The sequence below is a fragment of the Mercenaria mercenaria genome, chromosome 15 (genome assembly GCF_021730395.1).
Source record: "Mercenaria mercenaria strain notata chromosome 15, MADL_Memer_1, whole genome shotgun sequence".
Classification (NCBI taxonomy): Eukaryota; Metazoa; Mollusca; class Bivalvia; order Venerida; family Veneridae; genus Mercenaria; species Mercenaria mercenaria.
This window is the reverse complement of record NC_069375.1, coordinates 54,917,592-54,925,835: the sequence shown is the minus strand read 5'-3', so window position 1 is coordinate 54,925,835 and position 8,244 is coordinate 54,917,592.

The window sequence follows — 8,244 nt, the reverse complement described above, 5'->3', positions numbered from 1 at the left end:
TGATAGTGATAACGCTTGTACACACCGGGAATCTACCCATGCGGATTTATTCGTTTTCATTGCTAAGCCTGGCTCAATCCACTTCCGTTGTTTTAGAAATGGCGTGAGTTGTACCTCGTCTTGTTTCAATATCATCGGCAAATTTCGACATTTAAAGCTGTGTGTTGTTTGGTAAGTATAAATGTATGATAAATGATTATCAAATCACGGCGGGTAGTCGTAGGTAGACGATAGAGATATTGCCATAATTACGGCCTCTAGAGAGTTAACAGACTTTTCCTTTGATCTTATCTGGTGACGTAGTTTTTGACCCCAATTGACCAAGACTTAAACGTCACCTATAGATTATCCAGATTAATATTATGACAAAGTTTTATTACGATATGGTCATACATGTGGCCTCTAGAGTGTTAACTAGCTTTTCCTTTGATGTGACCTGGTAACCAAGTTTTTGACCCATCTGACCCAGATTTTAACTCGATCTAAATATCATCAAAAGTAACATTCTAAAAAAAAGTTTCATTAATAAAAGGTCACAGATGTGGCCTCTAGAATGTTAACTAGCTTTTCTTTGATTTGACCTGGTGACCTAGGTTTTGAACCCAGATTACCCAATATCGAACTCGTCCAAGATTTTATTGAGAGTAATATTCTGACCAAATTTCATTAAGTTTGGGTCAAATTGTGATCTCTAGACTGTTAACAACCTTTTCCTTTGATTTGACCTGGTGACCTAGTTTTTGTGCCCAGATGACCCAATATCAAACTCGTCCAAGGTACAATTCAGAGTAACATTCAGACAAAGTTTCATTAAGATTGGAACAAAAGTGTAACTTCTACAGTGTAAACAGTCAAATTGTTGACGACGGAAGACGACGACAACGACGGACGACGGACAGGGTGATCACAAAAGCTCACCTTGAGCACTTTTTGCTCAGGTGAGCTAATAAATCCTCATTTTTCCTCTAATGTCACTTCTGTCTGTAAAATGGGGACTAATTTAATTCGCAGAATGTATTTTCAGTAAAATAAAACAAGTTTTATTTTAAATTTCGTGTGTTTATGGCAAATACAAGGACAAAACTAAAACAGAGCTGTTTACTGTGCGACGTTGTCAAGAAAGCGATCCACAGAGGATTAGTGAATTCAATCTGGAGCCGTTTCATTACAAATCACCCAATTTACTGTTCATATTTTCACACCTTATTAATTGTAGTTGCGATGATCTATCGGTTTCAATGGGTTGAAATTCTAGAAAATATAGTATTGTGTGCGACACATCGTCTCATTGTGGTCTCATGATGGTGAACATTCGTGCCAAGTTATTTCAGAATCCCTTAATGCATAAAGAAATTATGGCAAGGACACGAGAAACAGACCATGTTTCTCATTTAAGTGTCACTTTAAAGAGAAAAGGAAAACAATAATATGGACATTAACTACATATTGCCGAAGTTCGTGTGTAAACTTTGAGAGGTAGGTGTTATAGTACTGAAGTAACTGCACGACCAAATTTATGAGGAGACATATTCAAACAGACCAAACAGATAGACTGCATGGTAACTGCTATATACCACTCTCCCTCAAACTTCGTTGGCGGGTTATAATTATGAAAAAATACTGCAGGAGCATAAGAAACGCCGATATCTTATAAATAAGTGACTCTCAAACAGGCATACAGTGTTTTTACGAAACTCGCAAGCACTTGTACAGCTCTTAAGCAAGCATGCATACAGTCAGGAAATAACACCGAATCTTCTTTCATTGACGGTTATAAACAAACTGGAGACCTTATCAATGATTTGATTTTATTTTCCCAAACTAGTATTGTTTTTTATCCATGAAACAGTGGAATTTACATGTAGGTCATTCTTCAAGCAAGAAAATATGTACTTTTGACGCCGACAATGTACAATTTCTAGACAAAATCACTGATCAATCGAGTTTTTTGCTACAGTTTTACCTGTAATCAGACTAACACATTATATACAGTGTCAGAATAATTTGTATATTTAATATATTGATAACGTAACACATAAGCACAGATAGTGCTTGACTCCCTTTTCATGTTGCCATTGCTATAAATTTAGAAATTGGGTTATTTATGTTGATTTGGGTTCATTATATGGATAGCTGGGTCCCAGCTTCGCACATTATGTCATATACAAAAGTTAAAGGGAACCAGATATTTGATAGAGCAAGTACTCGTTGTAAAACGTTATGTTTAAATTTGGACCGATCAGAAACAAGTTCTAAAAATAGCACGTCTGCTGGGGTATAAATAGGTAGATGGATCACAGAGAGCTCATTCGGTATCCAGCGGTTGAAGAAGACACATCGAGGATTCAACTAATAATTTATCCCAGTACCTTGAGAAGGAGACTATTGCAGTTACCCTGTCAGAGCGGATAAATTATTAAAAAGAAGACTTTGGAAGTTTTTAGACTAAAGAAGACTAGCAGAATTTCGATAAGGTTTCGAGCTTTAGGGCCAGCGCATAGGAGTTTTACCTTAAAGGTAATTGAATGCTATAGACGATAGATATAGGCTGAGCATCGGGAAGCTGAGACAGAGACCCAGAGTTTGATAATCTACTGAGATAGTAGGAGAGTTCCAGCTTATAGACGGTTCAGCATTATTGGCGAAGTACAGCCAAGGCATCGGGGATAATACCTATATGGTAGTTGAATGCTACATATGAGAGCATAAAGGCGTTGAGCATCCAGGAGTCAAGGCAATCTTATAGAGTTTGAGAGGACAGAGGCCGAGCATCTATGCGATAGGACTCGTATGTTGTTGATTCAAAGACATTGTCTGACGGGAACTTCAACAAAAAGACCAGTCAAGTATAGAGTCTACAGCCTATAGGAGTTTGAGCTAATCATTTTGAATTGAAGATTGATAGTTTGAAACATTTAGTGATTTGCCTGATCCCTGAAATTGTCTAGCTCATAATAGAAATCATTTACGAATCATTGGTACACGAATTCATTTAGGCAAGGTAGCCAGAGGAAAATTCTATATATGAAATATTTGGTCTCACCAGCTCTACGTTTTAACAAAGGACATTCTACATCGTTTGTCAGCTAGTCTAAGACATAGTCACCTTAGCGATTGGACCCAAACCATTGTTCAAGATACTAAAGGCGTAGGCACTTCCCTGGGTCATATAACCAGTATCCTGACATACAGGAACAAATCATGTTCAGCTTCCAATAAAATATAAATATACATACTTTCAAAGCAAATCAGGCACTTTAAAATGCTGATTTTCAACTTTTAGCTGTCAGTTTATTGTTTTGATCACTCGGAAAAAGAAGAGGGGGAGTACAGTCGTTTATAGGGTGTGACACTTTACCAAACTTAAATTATAATAGGATGATCCAGGCGTCTACTGATGTTCAGTATCGTAATCTGAAATTTGAACTTTTGCTCAAATAAATATATATATAATTACATTGCTATATGTATGTCTTATACATTATATGATTGTTGGAATGATGACCCTGATATTTGTCTGATGCCCCATTCAATTGGTTTATAAGTTTGATGATACAGAGTTATACTACAAATCGGATGTTCCAAGCTTTATACTAAACACTACTTATTGTAACGATTTTCATGATCTGCAGATTTAGTCACAGTATGATGACCCCGCTAGTATCTGATGTACCATATGCGAAGTCTGATATACCAGATCTTTTATATAAAAAATTTATCTGTTATAGCCATTACAGGCGTTTATAGCTTTAACGCTACACTAGTTTGTTATATATAAGTTTTCTTTATTTGGCGGCACAGCCATAGTGAAGGTTTTTTAACGAAAACTGATGATCCTTACACCGCTGTGTGAGAATCCAGTCACTAGACTGATGTACCACATATTGGGAGTCAGTAGTCCCAGTTATATATTAAAGTTGTGTACCGATATAGGTGTTATAAATCATATAACTAGTGGTATTAAACCATTTGTTACTGATATCATATATATATATAAACATATAGAATTACGTACACATAAACGTGTAACAGCAATTAGTTGTTTGTTTATGTATTTGGATTATATATATATATATATATATATATATATATATATATATATAAAGTATAAAATTGTATAAAATCAGTTTGATAGTTTATATCTAATTAATTAATGAGTGCTTAAAAAATATCGTTTATAACATTTACCATGTATTTGTAGATGAAACCCAAAAAGCAGCAGGGCAAATCACCTGTTAAACCAAAACCTGGCACGGTACAGACACAAGAAAGTAAAAAAAATGGTCGCGTCAGCAAACAGTGTACTAGTAAACAAACATCAGCAAAACTTAAAGACACTAGCAAACAAACACTTCCGAAGTTAGACCTAACTATATCTACGAACACTAATCGTAGGCGTTTACCGCCACCAAGACGGAGGCATAAAAGTAACACTATACAAGAATCATCTGAAGATGAAGATACTTTGGACCCGGAAAGATCACTGGAGATGCAATCCCAACAGACAGTGAAAACTTCCGGCTCAGATGAAGAAACTCTGGGAGACATTGTATCTGAGCCAAATAACTTACAAATAAGGGAGCGTATTGTGGTACTTCCTTTGGTACACCCATTTCAACACAAAATTCTATTCAAATTGATGAACAGTTAAAGAAGAAAATATGGAACCGCTCATTTATTGAAATGGTTGAACTTCTGTCGTCAAATCAAACCAACAATCAGGCTTTGAACCAATTTACCCATCAAGTGGCTAATAAAAATATAAATATTTCCCCTACAGCTATGTCCAAAAAGGTCAACTCCATTGACTCAGAAAAATACCCACAGGAAACGGTATCTCTATTGAAATATGCCGAGATAGTTGTGACAAAGTATCACGCCGCCCTGACCTTGTATGGCAACCTTATGACAATCAATTTCACATGTTAAAATCATAGTCTGACATACTATGGGACTTCATGCACTATGAACTGTGGTTACGTGCATGTACAGACCCTGTCCAGCCCCAAATACAGACTATACAAAGGCCCTTTCGGGTCAGAGTCATTTCCAACCCGTAGGCACTGGAACAAATCCCAAAAAAACAGAGTAGTCGCCAAGATCTTGACCAAATACCTGCTGGCCCTATAACAGGCAGGGGGAATGTCGAATTCCAAACTGCACATTGCCCCACATCTGTGGTCTCTGCAAACGGTCCCACTACTCTTTGCTCCTTCCAAAACAGAGAGTATACAGCTCAGCCCCTGCTCGGTCAATCACACGAAAGCAGCCCGCCACCCCGCCCCCCCCCCTCCCCGCCTCCCGCCCCTAACAGGCAATCTTCCAGAAAACTTTTGCCAAAATCTTCCAACGCCATGCTTTCTCAAGTCTGTGGGAGTAGAATCTTGCATTCCATGCCTATTTCTCTGTCTTCCATAGGGACCCTACTAGCTAAAGCAGAGCCGCTTACTTCCCTCTTGGATAGGTATCTGCATTCTCGTGCTATATGACCTTCCATATAACACATGAAACATGTGGGCTTTTTAAAAGCTGGCCTTTCTCTTTGTGTAAGCTGAGACACTGGCTGAACCTCGGACGAAGGCTGTATCTCCTTGCTGCATGACAAATTACTTCTATTCATCCCGTTAGATGTGATAGAACCACCATGAGCTTCAATTTATTGTTCTGCCAACTGTGTAATATCAGCTGTCGACTTTGCAACTCCTTCCTTTAAGAATAAAGCAAGGTCCTTGGAACAAGATTTAATGAACTGTTCTCAGATCATAAGGTCTTTCATCATTTCAAACGTATTGTCAACTTCTGTCATTTCTGTCCATCGACTGAAATACCTGTCCAGCCTTGGCCATGAACTGAAAAACAGTTTCACTACACTTTGGCTTGCACTCCCTGAACTTTAATCTAAAACCTTCCTCTGTTAACTGATAACGCTTCAGCACTGCTTTCTTCAATGCAGGATAATCATAAGCTTGCTCTGGAGGCATGCTTGTATAATATTTTACTTATATTATAAGTCCAGGCCTTTTCCTGCCAGTAATGAGCTGAGGCTCACAGCTCATGTCTCTTCTTTCCATCCCTGGCTTTTTGCAACCGCTCAAATCGTTCGAGGTATGCATCCATATCATCTTTACTTTCTTCGAACTTCGGGAATCTCGGCCGTAGTGTCTTACTGTTATGGTGCTCATCACCTTTATCATCTCTTAAAGCTCCGGCATCAGCCTTTACTTTCAACATTTCAAACTCCTGTTCCTTCAAAGCTCGTTCTTCTCTCAAACGTTTAATTTCAAACAATCTTTTTTTTCTGCCTGTTCTTCTTCATAATGCCGTGATTTCTTGGCCTGTTCAAGCTCAAACAGTCGTTTCTTCTCAGCTTCATATGCCTCAAATCTACGTTTTTCATCATCATGACGCCGCCTTTCCTCATCTCGTCTCTGTCTTTCGTCCCGTCTCAACATACGCTCCTCACGTTCAGTATACTCCTTCTCGGTTTCTATCAATATAATCACTAAGCTCAGAACCTGAAAATCCCATTCGTTCTCCCATCGCCACCCATTTATCGTAATCTATCTTGAAACCTTAAGCTGAAACTATCTTTAAAACTCAACTTTATGCTACTCAGGCTACCTTCGGTTACAGTGTCTTCTGGTACACCAACAGAACGTTAAAACCACTAGTCTCTGCACCTCCTAGGATATAGATCCCGGACTAGCCCCCAAATTGTCAGGATACGTGTTATATGACCCAGGGAAGTGCCTACGCCTTTAGTATCTTGAACATTGAATTGGGTCCAATCGCTCAGGCGACTATGTCTTAGAATAGCTGACAAACGAAATAGAATGTCCTTTGTTAAAACGTACAGCTGGCGAAAACAAATATTTTATATATAGAATTTTCCTCTGGCTACCTTGCCTAAATGATTCGTGTACCAATGATTCGTGTGTGATTTCAATTATGAGCAAGACAATTTCAGGGATCAGACAAATCACTTAATATTTCAAACTAACAATCTTCAGTTAATAATAATTAGCTCAAACTCCTATAGGCTGTAGACTCTTTACTTGACTGGTCTTTTTATTGAAGTTCCCGTCAGACAATGTTTTTGAATCAACACCATACCATACGAGTCCTATTGCATAGATGCTTGGCCTCTGTCCTCTTAACTGAAGGTGCAACTCTATATGATTGCCCTGACTACCACTAAGGTAAAACTCCAATGCGCTGGCCCTTGTTGAAATTCTGCAACTCTTCTTCAGTCTATGAACTTCAAACATCTTCTTTTTAATAATTTATTTGCCCTGACAGTGTAGTTGCAATAACCTCCTTATCAAGGTACTGGGATAAATTATTAGTTGAATCCTCGATGTGTCTTCTTCGATCGCCGGATGTTGAATGATCTCTCTGTCAGCCATCTACCTATTACACCTTAGTAGACGTGCTATTTATAGAACTTGTTTCTGATTGATCCAAATTTATACATAGCGTTTTACAACGAGTACTTGATCTGTCAAATATCTGGTTCCCTTTAACTATTACATATGATATAATGTGTGATGCTGATATCCAGCTATCGACATAATGAACCCAAATCTGCCACAAATGACCCAAATCCTATTATTAACTGCAATTCAACAATAATTATAGCAATGATAGCATGAACAGGGAGTCAAGCACTAACTGTGCTGATGTGTTACGTTAGCCATACATCAAATATACAAATTATTCTAACACATAGCTTTATTTTAAATCCTGATTGACTGAGGCAACAGGATATCATGACCTTGTCTTGTTGAATAACATTGTTTGAATATTCATGTAAATTTTATTTATGTTTTACTTAATTGAAATCTTGATTGTAGCAACAGATCTCGATAAATGATGTGAATTTGTTGAATCAATGTTGTACTATTTTGTGCAAATTATTTTTAAGACTGACGGGCTACAGCAATTAACAAATAACGTTGATGAATTCTGTTGATAAGACAGTTTACATTTTGTAGGTGCTCAAGTTTTACATATGATGTGGTATGCCTCACTTAAAGAAAAGGAATGTTATCACAATGTGTATGAACACTTACATGTAGTTATTATATTAATCCTGATTGGCTGAGGCAACAGGAACTATAACACACAATGCAAATCCTGTTTATAGATGACTTTAAATCCTGATTGGCTTAGGCAACAGGAACTATAACACACACTATACAATCCTGTTTGTAGATGACTTTAAATCCTGATTGGCTTAGGCAA